Genomic DNA, 19,188 nt, shown 5'->3' with positions numbered 1-19,188 from the left:
TTTTTGCTGATGTTTTTCAGTCAAATACGTCATTCTGGTTTAGAGCGTCTCACGGCTCCCTGTGCATAATATTACTTCCTGCCCTCAATCTGCAGTTCACACAGTGACATCATGTCATCTGCAAACAACTTATTAATGTTTATTAGCAAATAAATACAAACCACAAAATGACCATACCATATTTAAATTTTTATTGTATTATTGTTTGTAGGGTATTTTTGTATATTAGTAAAAATTTTGTGAATTCACATTTTGTGAATTAATAGTACATAAAATGCCAGCTACCCACTGTAAGTGTAATGACTGGAAGATATTAGGATGTTGGTAATGCATATTTGCAATGCTGTTATGTCCTGATTCAATGTATCGACAGTGCAGTGGGTGTGTTGGGCTGTAGAATCAACTGGCAAACTCTGAGTATGTAAGTCTCCAGGGTAGGGTCTTCCTCTGAAACACTGACAACAACTGCTTATATCTGTCTGACTGACTCACATTGACAGTGATGGAGCAGGCAGCTAACTACACTCAACGCCTCTCCGGGAGCTCAGGATATCTTATAAAAGGGAAACACTATCTAACACCTTATATATATATAACACTGAAATGATTAATACAGTGTGATTATAATCTTAGTCCTAAGTCAAGAACTTAATTCTTCCATATACAATGAGATATGGATCTATATATAAAATTAGGGCTGGGCAATAATTCAATATCAATATATATCACAGTATAAAATGATTTAATGACAATTATAATTTTTAAGAACATTTTAAATATTTCAATATACATTATTTACAGCATCTGTCATTGACTAACATTACATTACAGTCATCAGTTTAGCATACTCAATTTACAATTTAGTTTTAAAAAAGTCATACTGACAAAGCCAATTGGGTTTATGTTTAATGATGATGGCATATTTCTTGTTTGTTCTTGGAACTTTTTCAGTGGAGTTATCATATTTAACAAAATTAAGAAATTTATTGTAATATATATTTTGGCCGTATCATCCATCCCTATATAAAGTATATCCATTCTAGACACATTATTCTTAGAAAAGCATGAAATGAAATGGGTTGGTACATCCACCAATGAGCCCAAGGTCACCATGTTCAATGCCAAGTGTCAGCAAGAAGGGTTTAAAACCATATTCCTCCAGTAATACTTTTGTAGCTGAGTGACATCAAATACTCACAGTAATGTTTTAAGACCTCATTTTAAGCCTTTCCCAGAATTGCTATAAAACTGTTCCCGCAGAAAGCAATGCAACCTACCTATTACTCATTCGTTCTTTCATTTTCTGAAACTGCTTCATCCAGTTCAGGTTCACAATGTATGAGGAGCTAACCTGGAATTACTGGGGGCAAGAACCTGGGACCTGATTCTCCAGACATTTTCTGGAATAAACCATGAAAACGGCTCTAGAAGACAATAAATAATGCTGTGTGGTTATTATTCTGTGCTCAGAAACTCAGAGTGATAAGAGTTATTAAGCAAGACAGTGATCTAAATCAAAAGAGCAAGTCCACTTCTGATGGCTCATTAATTAAATGAAGCATTTAGAGTGGCCTAGTGGCAGTGCTGAATTGAGATACTTAAACATGTGAATGCAATAAAGAGTTGGCAAAAACTCCAAAAACAACTTGTTATTTACCCTCTGAGATCTAAGGGCATTTATTCATTTCACATTTAAATGTACTTGTGCACAACACAACATAACATTCCTATCAAGAATAAAACCCTTCAGACTCTAAACCTCTTATTAAATCACAGCTATATGCACACTGATTCACATGTTTCTAACATACAGGATAAACTAAGAATGATGCTTATAAAATGTAAAATGTAATTGCGATAAAAGGTAATTTAAACTAAATGCTTAGTGTTTCTGCACTGTATTATCACATTTATATGAGCCGAAAACCTAAATTATTCAACCCTCAAAGCAAATTAATTGAGACAACACGACTTGCAAATGTGTGCTCTTATTCTATTCAGAGGGCTGAATAATTCTGAGACTGCAGTAGTCATTAAAAGTGACATTTTGTGTTCAATAAACCAGTGTTGTGTTTTGTTGAATTTGGAGGAACCATTTGTTATATTAATAGAATTGAGCTATTTAAATTTTGCTTGTTTATTTGGTTCATTTCAAACAGCTGAAATTTTGTACATTTGGCTAATATACATAATTTGCAGTGAAGCTGGAATAAGCTTTCATTGCAACTGTAAACACTGCCTTTGACACTTAGGCACATTCTCCAACCCCTAAGTCTGGGGTGGAATAACATTTTCACGATTGACACAGGAGTTACAAAAGTTTTCCACTTCAGTAAATGAAAATATTTGTTCTTCAGGATCTACTAATCTGATATTTTATTAATGTGTTTGGTGGATACATACATAGATTGCCATCATTGCTTTGTGATTGTTGGCTGCATGGAAAAGTCAGAGGCTCTATGGGAGTAGATCAACTGACTGAGCACCCCAATCTCTTGTCAGCAGACACACTCATACCTATGGACAATTTAGAGAGACCAGTCAACCTAACGTCATGTCTTTGGACTATGGAAGGAAACTGGAGTCCCTGGAGGAAACCCACGTAAGCACAGAGAGAACATGCAACTCCATACAGACTGGCCCGGGCATCGAACCCAGATCGTCTTGCTGTAATGTAACAGTGCTAACCATTGCACTACCGTGCCACACCATTCAGTGGATAAAATGCTATCAATCATAAATCAAAACATACCATCCTAAATATTATTTACTGTTTTTCTTATATCTGCTATAAACATGCAATTTAACTATAAACAACTCTCTTATCTAATCACAAGATATTAATGCACCTGTACTGCACATTGCATGTAGTGCTTAAAAAATTGTCTGTAGGATTCTTTTCATATCAGATATTTAATCAGGAATGTATAATATCCCAGGAGATCAGACTAAATTTCACTTTTACAAGATGTTAGTTATAAAATTAGTCATGTACACATCTCAGCTTTATAATTATGAGGAAATGAATGAATGCATAAATAAATAAATAAATAAATAAATAAATAAATAAATAAATAAATAAGTAACCCACAGCTAGACATTAAGACTGGCGAGTATATAAAGCCATGGTTCTTTGCACTGTGAAACTGTTCGTGTTGATGGAGAAAGTGCTATAGGTGGTTCAATATAGCGCCTCTCAGAAAGGCTTCTATAGGGCACCAGATATGGTTCTTGTTAGGATGTCAAGCTTGTTACAAATGAAGAACCATTTTTGGTGCCATACAGTACCCTTTTCTAATAGTGCTATACAGAACCATCTATATAGCCTTCTACAATATATAGAACAACTTTTAGTAAAGGATCCTTGTAGTAGGATGTCCCTCCTTTTCCTTTTCTCGTCATAAGTACAAAGCCAGCCAGTGTGTTGTCAGTTGGCAGGCATTACAAATCTGGACATATATTTTCCTTCAAGCATATTGAGCTTCATTCTGGGTAGGTTCATAGAGACGGGCCAGGATCATTGAGTGCAAGAATGTTAGGAACACTGAACAGGGCATCAGTCCATCACAGGGGATATTTAGAAGCTATTTCCAAGAAAAAAAAGCCCTAATGCATTAAAACTGGCTTAGATATTTTTCTGCACCCCTCAGGTGATGGGTTTGGTAGTTTTGGTTTATGATGTAAGAAACCCTGGCAGTCTTAATTTGCTCATTTGGGACTGTGGAACACTTCAGTTGAGAGTGAAAATTGTCAGACATAACATTAGCTGCTTATTTCACTCACAATATGTTTTCTAGGATATAAAACACCACCATGTTATTAAAAAAATAACTTGATTTCAATACATCCACATTCTGTTACATATAGACATGCATACATACAGCTATAACTGGATATTTTATATGGTGGAGTGTAGTGAATTTTTACAGTATATTTTGCTGGAGTGGTGCAAATATTAGCATTGCTTTAGCTCTGGCATTTCTAATGATGACATTTATTGACACCTACAGATATCTAGCCTAGTTTTCTAGATGCACTGGAACTGCCATGTATATACTGGTATATAATTCAGTAGAATAAATCCAAAGGAATACAGCACTTCATTCCAATATATTGTAACAGTTGATACTACACGGTGACAGCAGTTAAAAAAATAAAATAAATAATAAATAAATAAAAAATCCTGGCAGACAAACACAAAGCCACTTGGCAAGTTATGCTACACACAGTTGGACAAAGTCCTGCACTCTGTGCCCTTGATCAAATCTAAATCAAGAACACCACACACAAAATATATTTCTGGTAAATGCTAGACTGGGTAAGGAGTATAGAAACAAGATTGTGTTTATATTATGGGCGCTCTGTGTGCAATGTATGTGGTGTTAAGCATCCAGATTTTTCAGTATTTAAACCTGATCACAAAGCTAATTTTACAGTTCATAACAGATACTGCTTCACCAACAGATACACAGGTGAAAATATTTGATATGAGCAATACACACACAAGATAATTGCTTACATTCAATGTGTTGCATTGAGAATCTATAGCTTTGGCAAAGCCTTTGGATGGGAATGTGACATCTTCCTTGAACAGTGAGGGTATAACTTAAGCCAACAGTTCCCAGTATTAATTAAATCCATTCACATTTGCACTGAAAAAAAAATTATAAAAAACATACGTTTTACATACATTTATCACACACCTGCTACAAGGAAAGCACTTGAGTGGACCATGCATATTTGCCACAAGGACCACCAAAACACAAAATTTGGGCCAAAAGTGAGCAGAGGTTATTATTGGGCCAATTTTGGGTCACATCCAGTTTGCCATGGCTAGCGCATCAATATCTTTGTCAGATGTGGTCCAGATGTGTCTTTTGACTACTGGGCAAAATGAGTATTGTAGGTTCACATGCAGTTTGCCATACAGACAGTGGACCAGCACTGATGCAGCTTGGTAACAATCAAAAAAGTTTACAGATAAACCAGAGAAAGGATTGAGAATCTGCTCCTTTGCCCTAAAATGGTACAACTGTAAAAATCTCAGTTTAGCACTCTGTGAATAGAGCCCGTGGGTGGGATCATGTTCCACAAGCTTGAGCACTCGAGTGCCAAGCACCTGTGGAGATTACCTCTCTCCAACTGTGACCTGATATGAATAGCACTGAAAATCTCATCAATAAATAACTGACAACGTCCTCAAGAAAAGATGGTTAATTTAAAAAAAAATAAACAAACAACCAAAAAGTTTGCACACACCCATTACAATGTGTAATTTCAGCTACATAAATGTGCACTCTTTGTGGCCTCAGACGTTTAATTGTACCCATGCAATCTCAAATATTTACATATATTTTGTAGATCATACAAATATATGAAATTAAATAAGACACTCTGGAGCTCACTGGCAAATGAGGGCTAGTGTGGAATACCCCTTCCCAGGCATTGGGTTCTGGAGGATTGGAACTGTGTTTTCTGTGGTGATGGAATTGAGCATCAAAAGGTTTAAAGAGCCAATCAGTGGATCACTACATCTTTTAAGCCCACCCATAGAAGGGTTCTGTGGCCCTGAGTACAGTTAGCTATTTGTGCTCAGCACAGTTTGCGAGCATTCCCTGCCAAACTGTTTGGAACTCCATTTGGAAAAGAACATTTGCCCTGTGTGAACCGCCCTGCAGAGGATCCATCAAATCCTCATAGAAATGGTCCAGTGTCCAGTGTGAAGCCTTTTCAGAAGAGTAGAAACTCTTACTGCACCTAGGGGTGGTATACTACCTTGTAATACCAATTATTATAGTGTGGGATATACCACTAATAAAAGACAAGAAATCTGCACTAGGTGCCTGTAGGTCATCATTAGACTAGCCTAAAAACCCCTAAGCACTGGGCAGTGCAGAAGTGGAACTGTATTCTCTGGAGTAATGGAGCAACATCCATAAACTTTAGGAGTATATTGGAATGGATTTTAGGAAGAACTAATCATTCAATATCAGTATCAGCCGTGCCATCACATCTTGACGGAAAATATGTTCCAACATCTAGTCTACGCTTCCCAGAAGAGAAGCTGCAACTGAAGAAAAAGGGAACAAGCTAAGTATTAATGCCCAACATTTCAGAAGAGATTGGCTGAGCATGGGTTCAGAAACATTTGGTTATATAGACAACACAGTAGGAAAAGCTAGAACCGTGTATTCTGGAGATCTGCTTGTTGAGTAAAAGTAGTATTTTTCCATTTGCCTTGCCCTGTCATTTTCCCAGAACTTACATTTCCTATCTGACCACTGTTCTACACATTGTGTATTTCCCATGGTAAGCTGTAAAGAAGCCATTCCCACTTTGAAGCCTATCCCACATCTCAGTGTCTACATCCATTAATAGCAATTATCAAGGCTAAAAGACACATTCTCATCCATCGAGGGAGGCCATCTGCAGGAGCTCCGAGCCTTTGGCTCCAGTTCTTGTGTGTGGATGCAGCTGAGAAGCCCCCCCACTCTCCCCTGAACACCACACGCCTGCCTGCCCCTCATCCACTCTGTTAATTACGGACGATTTCCTGCTGCTTCTCCGCACTTCCTTGACCTTCAGCGCCTGTCCCCTGCCTGCCCAGATTCATACCCAGTCCACCCACCCACACACACACACACACACAAATCCACCTGCACAGTGTGAGCAGTGAGAGAGAGAGATAGAGAGATGGATTTTGTCTTAAACCTTCAAAACCTTAAAGCTTAGAGGTTGAGGGGGTAGAGGTGAATAAAGGTGCATATTTGCACATTGTCATATGTTAAATAAATAGAGATAATAGCAAAAGATCCTGAAAACCAGCAGGGCACCGGTTAGTTGAAGATTAACTTGTTGTGTTTGAACATGAGGCTGGAATATGATAGAAAAAATTTAGAAGACCTGGTCAGTTTTTATTCAATTTGTCATGTCCACCTTAAATGATGCAGGCTTACAAATGTTACATCATTTAAGGTGAAAAAGGAGGCAAGAATTTGGGAAAGTTAAAAATGGGAAGGACACCCTTAAGGTTACTAAATTAAGAATGTCAGCTTAATTTTCAAATTTTCTGCTCTACCATAAAGGACGCAGCAGTTACATTATGGTGCCTGCACCATTTAAGGTGGAAAACAAAATCTGAACTAAATAAACCAAAGAAATGGGAAGAGCGGCTTTGTAATGTTAAGAACCATAAGTAACGTCGTTAGAGGTTTTTCCAGACATAAGATAGGAAGGTCTCAAGATGCTTAAATAAGACACCCAAAGCTGAACCCGTGGCTTGTATCAGCTCAAACTGTATGTTTTGACTACGGTTTTGCATCAAAAACAACACTGGAGGATACCTCAAAAAATAAATAAATAAATAAATAATACAAATAAAAATTATAATAATTAAATTAAAAATAAACACACAGCCCAAATTTTCAATGAAATCACATAAGTGACACAGCCTTCAGCATTCCACTGCAGGTTTTATTTTGAAAGTATTAAGGCTTGCTTACGGTTTTCCCAGCTATAAAGACATTAGAGGACATTATAATAATAATATAATAATAGACCTTATTAGGCATTAGCTTATAGGAAACACAGAGATCATGTAAAGTGGAGGGATTCAAAACCACTCCTTGATGCCAGTTCTTTCTACCTGAAATGTTACATAACAACCATGGCTTTTGGTCAAAAGCCATAACACAGGTAGAAGCAGTTTGGTTTTGGCAAAAGAAAAGGGAAGTGTAAATGAGGGAAAAGAGAGAAAACGAAAGGTTGAAAGAGCAGGAGTCTCTTTACTCATGACTGCTTGGAAATTAGCATTTTTTAGCCAGAGACATCTGCTCAAAATGGAGGTAACAGTTCTCTTTGGGAAGATGAAGTAGTTTTCAATCTGACGTGGTTGTAGTTTGATTGGATTGCAATGTGTTTGTTGAATGCTTGGTTGAGTGCGTTGAGGAGGGAATTGAGCGAGGAAAGGCAGTGCAATAGCAAGTTAGAGAGAGAAAGAGAGCGAGAGAGCTGCTGCTTTTGCGTTTTTGTGTACGAGTGCCAGCCAAATCTGCTGGCTGCCACTCTCTTGGAAGGGTATATCTCCCACCTGTCCATGGATAAACACTTTCTTGCTGCATTCTGTCAACTCTCTAGCAAGCAAAGTGTTGGTGGCTTTCAAGCTAGTGTGTGTTTGTGGGGGGAGGGGTTTATTTACCCTTAAAATGTTAAGGAGGAAAAGCTGGAAATGCCACATATGCATAATGCCCACTTGTGTGTGTGGGTTCGTTTGTGTTGCATGGAAGCTCATGTATGTAAAATTCCCGTCAGTAAGGTCGACACATGTTATTACGTAATGTACTCTAGTCACGTTTTAGATCCCTTTTCCTTGTGTAATAGCAGAATTAACCTCTCTCCTATGTACAGTACAGCGAATCAAGAGATGACCATTCCTCTCTGAAGGCTAAAGGGGTATAATGTGGAGGCAGGGTGATTAGCACCACAAGCTTCCTCAGGCGCAATGCCTGCACCAGGAATTTACCAGGTGTATGATGGAGGCTTCAAGGTGGTGTACCTCACTAGGGCAGGATATGGACCCAAAACCTTTGATGACTGAACCAACAGGAGTTGGCCTGTTTTTGTAGAATACATGTTTATCACTCCTTTTGTTGTTCTTGTGTGCACAGGTACCAACATATTTCTATAAGGGCCATATTTACAGCATTTAATATCAGGATGTAGCTATATGATGATGAAGATGAATACAGTCCTAAATAATGACATTATGATCCGAGACAATACTGCAATTTCACAATAAATATATGCTACAATATTTCTGCTATTGATGACTGAGGGGCAGGGTTTTTAGTTAAATTTAGGGTGAGGGTTAGGATTAAGGTTAAGGCTGATTTTTCACACTAAGTGTCAGAAATAAACATGTACCACTTCAAAGGATAAACTTTATTTTAGATTATTACACACAGTACAAGTGTGAACTATACTGGGTACACTGTGAAAATACTTGAAATGTTATATTAGTCACATATGTATGATCTCACCTTAAGACTAGGGTTAGAGCCAATAATTATTGAGAACCCAACCTGTAAAATCTGTGTCTATAATAATTATTTCTGAGATTCCACTATTTAGGGGTCAATTTAAGAGAAATGTATATGTATAGCTCTTTTCACAACCTGATGATTCAGTGTAATAATTTTTGGGTTAAAATCCCAATGTAAAAACATTACAACAACCATTTTGTAACTTGTATTTACAAAATGAACACTTGGTTCTTGAAATGAGGTCTAAATGGGTGGTCTGTAACATAGGACAGGTTACTAAAGCAATTAAATTGTTAAAATGTTGGAAACACCTTTTTGAAAGTACACCGTCATTCTGTAAATGACGTCACACCTACACAAATCTATAAATTGTCATTTGACTACATCCAGGAAGTTCAGTAAATGTCACATTGGGACATCATTATTTAAAGTGAAAGATAAACTCCACCACCGGTTCTGGATTCTCTTTTATCAGGGAAGACATTGACCTAACGCTACCATGCTAGTATATCTGCAGTGCATCCAAATAATGCCTCCTGTCCTGAACACATACAAGGTTAATTTACCTAGCACTGTATATTACACAGCCATATAAGGGGGAAAAATTAACCTTTTCAATACTGCCCACAACATTTGTACTGGCCAAGCTAAAACATCAACTTTCAACATATCTACACTTCTCAGAGGGCAGAATTCATTATCCTTTCTATTCTGCTGCATGGAAATATGTAATGCAAGCTGAAGCTTTACTGGCGAGCTTCTGTGAGCATAACAAAACAATAACAAGGACACTGTGTCACTGATACATAGCACTGTATTTGTATTGTTTTGTGAAGTTTTTTTTTTTTTCTTTTTTGAGAGTGAGTCAGTGAGTGCATTACAAGCCAGTTTCACGGAGTGCTTTGCATCCAAAAAGAAATATACTATTCTGGGAACAGATTAAATACACAGTATCTTGACAGCTCAATAATATTCAGTGAGCGCATGTTCAGATATTCTACATAATCTCCCTCAAATCTCCAAACGTTACACATTTCCATGTTTAAATCTGAAATCCATTTTTATGTCTTAGTATCTCACTTCTGTCCACTTTCTGCACATTGTAGAAATCAAAGGGCCCTATATATTCTTACATAAATATAATTGGAGTGTATCTACAGACTTATTGGAGATGTGCTCTGCCAGTTCCCTCGGGGTAGAAAAAAAGGAAGGAAGTATGGACGGAAGAAGGGGGAAGGGAAGGCTTAATGGAGAGCAGACAGAGCTAACGGTCCTCCGGGTTGCAGTCTGGCCTGATTGGAGGTGGCGTCCAGGCCCTGTCTGTCCAGCCATATCAGGTCTTGTCAGTGTGCCCGGGGCAGAGCTGTGAAGGCTGGCCAGGAGCGAGAGAGCTGGCACAATCTCACTGTCACCTCACCCTCTGATGCCCATATACACTACAGTCTTCATGCAGATGGAACACCAGGGTACTGAATGTATGTCAATATATTTAACTTATACCGTGAGTAAGAGGAGCCTTCTAATTGACTATATGTCAAAATTAATTGGGATTATCTCTTGCAAATGCACATACTCCTGATAAAAAAAACTGACCCAAAATGCAGCTAAATTGTTAAATCACAAAAATTGTCCCAAAGTTAATAGTTAGGGTGATTTAAATGTAAGAAATAGAGCTACATTATTTAGTCATTAGTGTTCTCTTAACTCATTCTCTAGTACTATACCACAGTTTGGTAAACACTGTTTAAACTGAGCTTATCCTTTTGTGGTATTTTTGTTTTTTCCCTCTGTCAGTTTGGTCATTGCTGGGTTCCCACCTGCTGGCAATCCCCCCAACTTTACCCAAACTTGAACTAAATATTCTGTTCATCAGTAAGAAAGTACAGCATTCAAAACCCATAACAGTTTTATCGGTGGAACATTATGTAGTAATTTTAACCTAAAATAACAGCTCCAAAATCATTATAATGCCTCATTTACCTATAATGTGGAGAAAATAGCCTCTGTTGTTGCTGCTCTGGACTCAGCACTGTAGAAACTGCACTATGGACATTTAGGAGGAGGGCAGGAATCCAACTCACTACCCCCAAAATTTCGGGACTGTGCTGTAAAAATGAATTACACTCTGCAACTGTAGAGGGAGCCCAGGAGTAAAATTACCACATTTTACCTATTATATTAAACTTCAAGATATCCCAACACCAAAGTTTCTAAGTTCATAGAAGTGCTACAGGTGGACTCTGGTCAAGGTCCGTGCAATTTACTACAGACCAACAAAACATCAGTGCAAGACACAAAAGCTGCCCTTTTGTTCCTTGTGGTTCAATCACAGAGCTTCTAAAATTATTTCCATGACGACTATAACATCATTCAGCAGGCAGTTTGTGGGCTTGTGCTAGTCAGAAGCTGCTTAGAAAATCCACAGATGTAGGCTAACAACAGCTCTAAAACCTAGAAATAGCATCTTCTGACTTGCTCTTTACAAAGAACAGAACATTGAACAGTGAAAACAGACCATTAAATGATGAATTATATATATATCTTAATTGGTCTCGCTTATTTGACCAACTGTTGATATTTGGTAGGTTGAGTGGACCTTCAAGTTTCATATTTGAAAAAGTCTGGTCTAAAGCTTGAAAAGTGACAACTGATTTCATATTGATTCAGAAGGAAACTACAGTCTTCTTTGTGTCTCTCACAATTTTGCAGACTTAGTTAACAATGCTGAATATACAAAGTCATGAGCCCTGTTTAGTTGAGTGGGCTCCCCACTGAAAGAAAAAAAAAATCTGTGGTCCATTGTTATGCCACAACAGCACAGCCATGCCATACAGCAGGACAAATCACAGCACTGCTGGGAATTTAGCACAACAGGCTAAAGAGAATAAATAAATAAATAAATAAATAGACCCTGAACAGTGAGATATTTTGAGCACTAAACAACCCTACTACACAAGGATGCACATAATGTGTCTGTTAAATATGTCAATTTCCTATTTTCATGTATAGGATTAGTCTTCCAGCCACAGATAAAGCCCCCTCATGGGCTAAAATTCACTGCTAATGGGGATTTTCCGTCACAAATCCTTTTAGTCCTGAACTAGATTTCATCAGCCTCCAGAAAATTGGTGCACCATACAAAAACACATGAAAATCCATGCGAGAAAAAAAAAAACATTTGCATATATCAGCTGCGAAATTAATGAATACATAAATGTGTTGGCATTTATGAAAAAATGGCTGCACACATACACAGGTAGTTCTACACAGCTTCTACTCTCCGGGGAATATGTTACACTATGTGTTGTGAGGATTTGATTGCATTTAGCAAATTCTGTGACAAAATTAGTGAGGTCAGGTACTGATGGAAAATTAGTTCTGGATTAAAATCCCATTCCAAGGTATACTGAAAAGGCTCACTGTTCCACAGCCGATGTTGGAAGGCATTATATCTTTTGATCCCATGCTTGACAATGGACATGGTGTTCATGTGCAGCTTCTCCAAAGCATTGTTTTTCCTATGAATAAAGTAATTGGTTTCCTATGAACAAATAACTGAAGGTCTGTGTCTACAACTAGTGCAACTCATAGTAGCAGCATTCAGTAATTATAAAGAGTACACAAAACATTTGAGTTGAATCCCATTTCACGCTTTACCTTACCTCTTTGCTTCACCTTGGGGTAGAGCATCTTAATTCTTGTTGGGAAAATGAGGTAGGAGCTTTGAAACAGATTTTTCAGGAACACATTTCAAATGAAGGGCTGTGAAAGTCTTGTCAATATGGTTTCATACGCAACCAAAGAAAGCCACAAACGTCAGTATTTACTCCTTAAAAAACTTAGTTTAATATGGTTTCAATGTGTCCCTTTACTTCATTACAAACATAAAACGTTGCTAGTATTATGTCAGTACTTTACCACATAGCTAGCAAATCTTAAGTTCCACCTTAAATGTTGAAGCAATTACATCCTAGTGCCTGTAGCAACTGCCACATCTAAATAAACTATATAGATGTGTTATAAGTATTCACTCACCCAAATCATTTAATTCAGGTGTTCTAATTACTTACATGGCCACATATTAATAAAACCAAGTACCTAGGCATGCAGATTGTTTCTACAAACATTTGTGAAAGAATAGGTCGATCTTAGGAGCATGGTACTAAATAGTCCACCGTTAATTGTCAGTGGTATTATAACAAAATGGAAGCGACTTGGCACGACAGCAACTCAGCCACAAAGTGGTAGGCCACGTAAAATGACAAAGCAGGGTCAGTGGATGCTGAGACCCATAGTATGCAGAGGTTGGCAACTTTCTGCAGTGTCTGTCACTACAGACCTCTAAATTTCATGTGGCCTTCAGATTCAGTCAAGAAGAGTGCGTAGGGGCGTGTTTCATGGAATAGGTTTCCATAGCCGAGCAGCTGCATCCAAGTCTTACATCAACAAGCACAATGTAAAGCATTGGATACCGTGGTGTAAAGCACACTGCCAGTAGATTTCAGAGCAGTGGACACCTGTTCTCTGGAATGATGAGTCTGGGTTTGGCAGTTGCCAGGAGAACACTACATGTCTGACTGCACTGTGCCAAGTGTAAAGTGTTTGGTGTGGGATTGTTTTTAAAGAGTTGGATAATGATTCAGCATACAAAGAGATTTTGGGCAATTTTATGTTGCCAACTTTGTGGGAACAGTTTGTGGATTGCCCCTTACTACATGACTGCACACCAGTGCATAAAGCAAGGTCCAATAAAAACATGGGTGAGAGACTGAGCAGAGACTGAGAGCCAGGCCTTCTCATTCAACATCAGTGTCTGACAACACAAAGGCATTTCTGGAAAAACACACTTCATAAACACACTGCTAAACCTTGTGGAAAGCCTTCCCAGAAGAGTTAAAAACTGTTATAGCTGCAAAAGGTGGGCTGACATCATATTAAACACTACAAATGCGATATCTCTCATAAATGGGATGTCACTCACGTTCATATGCATGCGATGGCAGACGAGCATATAATTTTTGTAATATAGTGCATGGTAAAATCCAACAGTGCTTCTCTGAAATCACTGCAGCTAAGCAAGTCTCTTTGTGTTCCAACTCATGAAGGGTTGTCCCCTTTGATAGGGGAAGATTTTAACAACTACAGCTTGTAACTCAGTTCCATGGGGAGAGATAAAACTCAAAGACAAACAGGTAGGAGGAAAATTAAGAAATGGCATTCGCCCTTCGACACAGTGTGCGTCATATACCTTGGAGATAAAATAAAAGCAGATCTGCTGGTTTGAAATTGTAACTCAGTCTTGAGTCACAACTGAGTTGCATGTTGAGAAAATAGTAACTCCTACAGACTTTAAGTGCCATCTAGCACACTGAACTGCTGTTAGAAATTAAAATGGACAAGGCTTGTTCATTTTAGCATATGGCACCACTAAAATATTTTGGATCAGGGACAAAACCAGGGGCTAAGAAGAAAATGGTAAATAAAATTTTTTGCCAATCCACGAAGACACTACACACACTTCAGTCCTGCATGTCCAAGTAAAAGAATAGACTCTACCACTGGGAGAACAGAAACTGGCTTTTGCTTAAAACCACACAGGCGGTCCGCTAAGGGAGCTAGCGTAAGAAGGGTGTGTGTATGAGTAAACAAATCTATTAGCAAATAGGCCGCAGGCTCGTGTAGAGAAGCTCCTGAAATAGCTCAGAGCTCCAGAGAGAGACTACTGGGATGACTCCAGTTTCTGCATCACTCTGCAGGGAGGGATTTCAGCTCCCCTACGCTTGCTGCCTCTCTCTCACATACACTCACATCCCTTCCACCTTCCTGTGCAACACTTTCTCACCTCTTTCTTTGCAACAACCTTCCTTTTGTCACTGTTTACTTTCATTTAGCTTATGTTCTTGTCCTGTACTCCTGTAGTGTGTGTTTTTAAAGAGTTTTTTCATGCTCATATACCCACACTCAATTAAACTTTACATTTGTACAATGTGTTACTATTTCTGTCCCCAGGCAGGAAGGAATTCTTCCTCCTCACTGCACTCAAGGTCATGCACAAACAAGCAGTTGCATACATGTATACTGACCTCATATGTGCACTGAGTGTGAAACAGTAAATGCCAATGTCGTCTTCAGTTTTGTCTTAATGACCACATAGATTATATCCATGTGTCTGTCTTTCAGCTCAATGCTGCATCATTCTATTGACCTCTTACTATTTCTCCTGGGCTTTTCCTCATTACACGCCCCAATTTACCATCACACACATGTCGTTTACACAAACAATGCCCTCATTCATGCAAGTGGGAACCAATTAGGGGAAAGCATTGAGCAGGCACATAAACCAATGGCTCTTTCTTTGAGAAAAAAAAAAAAGGAAAATGGTTGTGCAATATCCTTTGATGCTCTTGTGCTGCACTGGGGGTTCCAGGTCTGCTAAATCTGCAAGGAATGGCAGTCAGATCCTCAAAAGTCTGCCTTTTTATAATAAATAAAGAAATAAAATATTCCAGTTCTCATTCATCTTTCCATATTACATATATCCATATGTATGTTGTTAGCCAATAAACAACAGGATTTTAGTAAAAGGATTCCTGTGCATGTATTTATTATAATAGTTAATGTATATTTCATATACTGATACTGCTGAGTGAACTTATTAATTAATTCATTCATTCATTATCTATAACCGCTTATCCAATTCAGGGTCGCAGTGGGTCCAGAGCCTACCTGGAATCAATGGGGCGCAATACAAGGCAGAAATACACCCCGGAGGAGGCGCCAGTCCTTCACAGAACAACAGCGCCCGGAGGAAACCCATGCGGACACGGGGAGAACACACCAACTCATCACAGACAGTCACCTGGAGCGGAAAATTAAACCCACAACCTCCAGGCCCCTGGAGCTGTGTGACTGCAACACTACCTGTTGCACCACCATGCCGCCCTGAATGAACTTAGATTTGATGATATAACAGCAATAATTTTAAGATAAGTTAGTTAAATAACTTTGCTAAAACAAATTTAAGATGGGAACTATAAATGATAAATGAGAACAAACACCTTTATAAATATGGACTTTTCATTACAGTTAAGTATTTAGTTCATGACCACATCAGAATTCATTGCTCCTACAGTTTTGTTCTGAGATTTTTGTTTATTTGTTTGGGCCTCTTTAAAGCTGCTCTATTAAGGTTTAGCAAAATTAGGGATTTGACAACCTCTTTGGTGGGAAGAAGTATTTGCACAAAACATGGGGAAGAACATTTTTTAATGTGGGTTGTGCTGTGTTCCATTTCCCTGAGCAGATTTATTGCGAGTAATTTTCATATTTGCAGGGTGAAGGAAATGCAAAGCTGGGAGCTTATGCAGTGGACGTTTATTTAACGCGAACACACAACAACACTGGTACATGACATTTCACTACAACATTGAACACAGAGGTGACTTATAAAAGATTACAGGATGAGCAACACTTGTGAGGTCTGTCACCTGACACTAAGCTCACAGGGGTGGAGCATGGCTAGGGTATAGCATAGGGTGTGGCATAGACAGGATGGGGAGAAAAACACATGAAAAGGTGACAGATAAAACTTGTGACAATAATGACTGAAGTTGGAGTATTCAAAAGAATTTACCATATCGTGGTGATATAAACGTCTGTGTTATGGAATAGGATGTGAAATTTGAAAACTCATGTGGATGCGGGGAGAACACACCTCACAGAGAGTCACCGGGAGCTGGGCTAATAAGTGGTCCAGCTCAATTCAAATTTAAAAGTATTCGAAACAGATGTTTAAAAAAAGCATCCATAAAGATAACACTAATATCATAACAGTCCCTTTATGATCTGACCATGTGCAACGTTGATGTTTTTTCTGCTCACAGACAATAAATGCAAATGCTGATACATGGAAACATGGAAACATGTACATGGGTACATCTGACTGTGGAAAACAGAAAGAAGCATGGAAACTAACTGTCTCATACAAGAGCTGAACCTTTAAACCCAGCACTTTCACTATTTTTCAGATGTAGGTAAGTCAGTTTTAATAGTTATAAGGTGTTTCTACAAACATCGGGATATACTGAAGGCACATGCATTCAGTCCTGCACACAAAGTCTGTGTTCAGTGTTGGCAATTCTAACTGAAAGTAATGTCAGGGTCCTGAGACACAAATACAAGCTGATAGGCCAATGGTTGTTGTGCTAATGCCAGAGAAAAAGATGATTGGTCAAGTTAATAGAGTAAAATAATGGCCAAAAAAAAAAAATTATTTTGTGTTCAAGGTATCATCAATTATATTACATGCATTCCAAGCTACTAATTTACTACTCTCTGGATAATTCACAGAGATACATTGCATTCATTGTGCAAAGTCCTTTACAACTCTTAACTACAGATGTCTTTAATGGTGTTGTTTGTATCATTACACAGCTTCTTTGCTTGAAGCCATTAAGGCAGCATGGCTGTCAGTATGGGTTTAATATGAAATCTCCAAAGTGTGTTCCTCTGAATCGTTCCCTCTGTAGTGTTAAGTTGTGGCAGTGATTTGTGCGTGGATAAAAATGATGTGTCAATGGCACCCACAGGATCCTGCCCCCATCCTTTCAGTATCTCTTCCAGTGGGATTAAAAACCCTGCCAGACCAAAGCGCTTCACACATTCACTCTTTCTGCGCCAGTCACTTTGAAGGAGAGGGGAGCTTAACTCTCAATTAGGTCAAATGAATGTCTTGAGAAGAGAGTCAGTGGTGGTGGATTAGTGAAAATGCAAAGACAAGCATTTGTGCACTACTGCAGCTGATCTAATAACTGCTGAAGGACATGTTACATATGCCTTCAAACAATCTGTGTATAGCAGTTTACTCAAAAAGTGGCTTCACCTGGGCCAATGGAAGAAAATACTAGGAACAAACAAAATGGTTCTTCTATTGTAACAATCTTGACATCCTCTTTGGTGTCATATAGAACCCTTATCTAAAAGGTGCTATATAGAACCATCTATTCTCCATCAATCCTAAAAACCCCTTCACAGTGAAGAACTATTTATGCAAAAGGTTTGTCAAGTGTTAAGGGTTCTATTCATTCATTCATTCATTTATTATCAGTAACCCTTATCCAGTTCAATGTTGCAGTGGGTTCGGAGCCTATCCAGAATCATTGAGCGCAAGGCAGGAATACACCCTGGAGGGGGGGCCAGTCCTTCACAGGGCAACACACACACACACATTCACTCACACGGACACTTTTGAGTGGCCAATCCACCTACCAACATGTGTTTTGGACCGTGGGAGGAAACCGGAGCACCCGGAGGAAACTCACACAGACATGGGGAGAACACTCAGGGGTCTATATAAAGACATTTTCTTTACTAAACCCTTGCAGAACTAGGATATTTAAGAGTGTAGGATTGTGTCAGGATGGTTAGTGTATTGTTTATCTGACAAGCTATTTAAAAACAAAAGGACCAGGTAATCAAAAAAAAAAAAATGTGGTAAAGTGTATGTGTGGCAGCTAACAACTATACACTTCAGAACCTCAACCTTCCATTGTCACTCATCTACCAGTCCCTCAAATCTGTACTGTTAGGTAAGAGAAGACATGTCATTTTAGCTTGTAAAATATGGACATTAGTTTACTGAACCAAGCCTGAAGGACACCACAACCTGCAAGCCAAGCTATATACTAATGTTAGCTAACATGCTATTTTGGCATGCCATGTAAGAAGTGGCAGATAGCCAACCAGAATGCAACTGGAAGAATGCTGACAGTGAGACCAAATTAATTCACCCAAATTACCAAAGACTCTCCATCAACTTGTGGGTGGAGCATCTGTGGCTGAGACTAGTTAACATGCTACAGCGCTACACACCACACAATAGGGTTGTATTTCACTTTCTGGGAACACTTGTTACTTCACTTAAACAAATAGTTTTATTTTTTCTTTTTAAAGTGTCAATTTTACTGTGCACCATAGTGATATCTGTAGATGCTTTGAAATTATAAACAAGGTGGATACTGGCCAAGGTTAATTTTGATTAGTTTTGTACTTATTTTGATGAATATACAAAATTCCAAATGTTATACCTACAACACAATGCATAAAAGTTTAAATCAAAGCTTTGAAGGGGTGGCAAGGTGGCACAGAA

This window comes from Hoplias malabaricus, chromosome 7, assembly GCF_029633855.1.
Source record: "Hoplias malabaricus isolate fHopMal1 chromosome 7, fHopMal1.hap1, whole genome shotgun sequence".
Taxonomy (NCBI): Eukaryota; Metazoa; Chordata; class Actinopteri; order Characiformes; family Erythrinidae; genus Hoplias; species Hoplias malabaricus.
Note: the sequence above shows the minus strand (reverse complement) of the source record.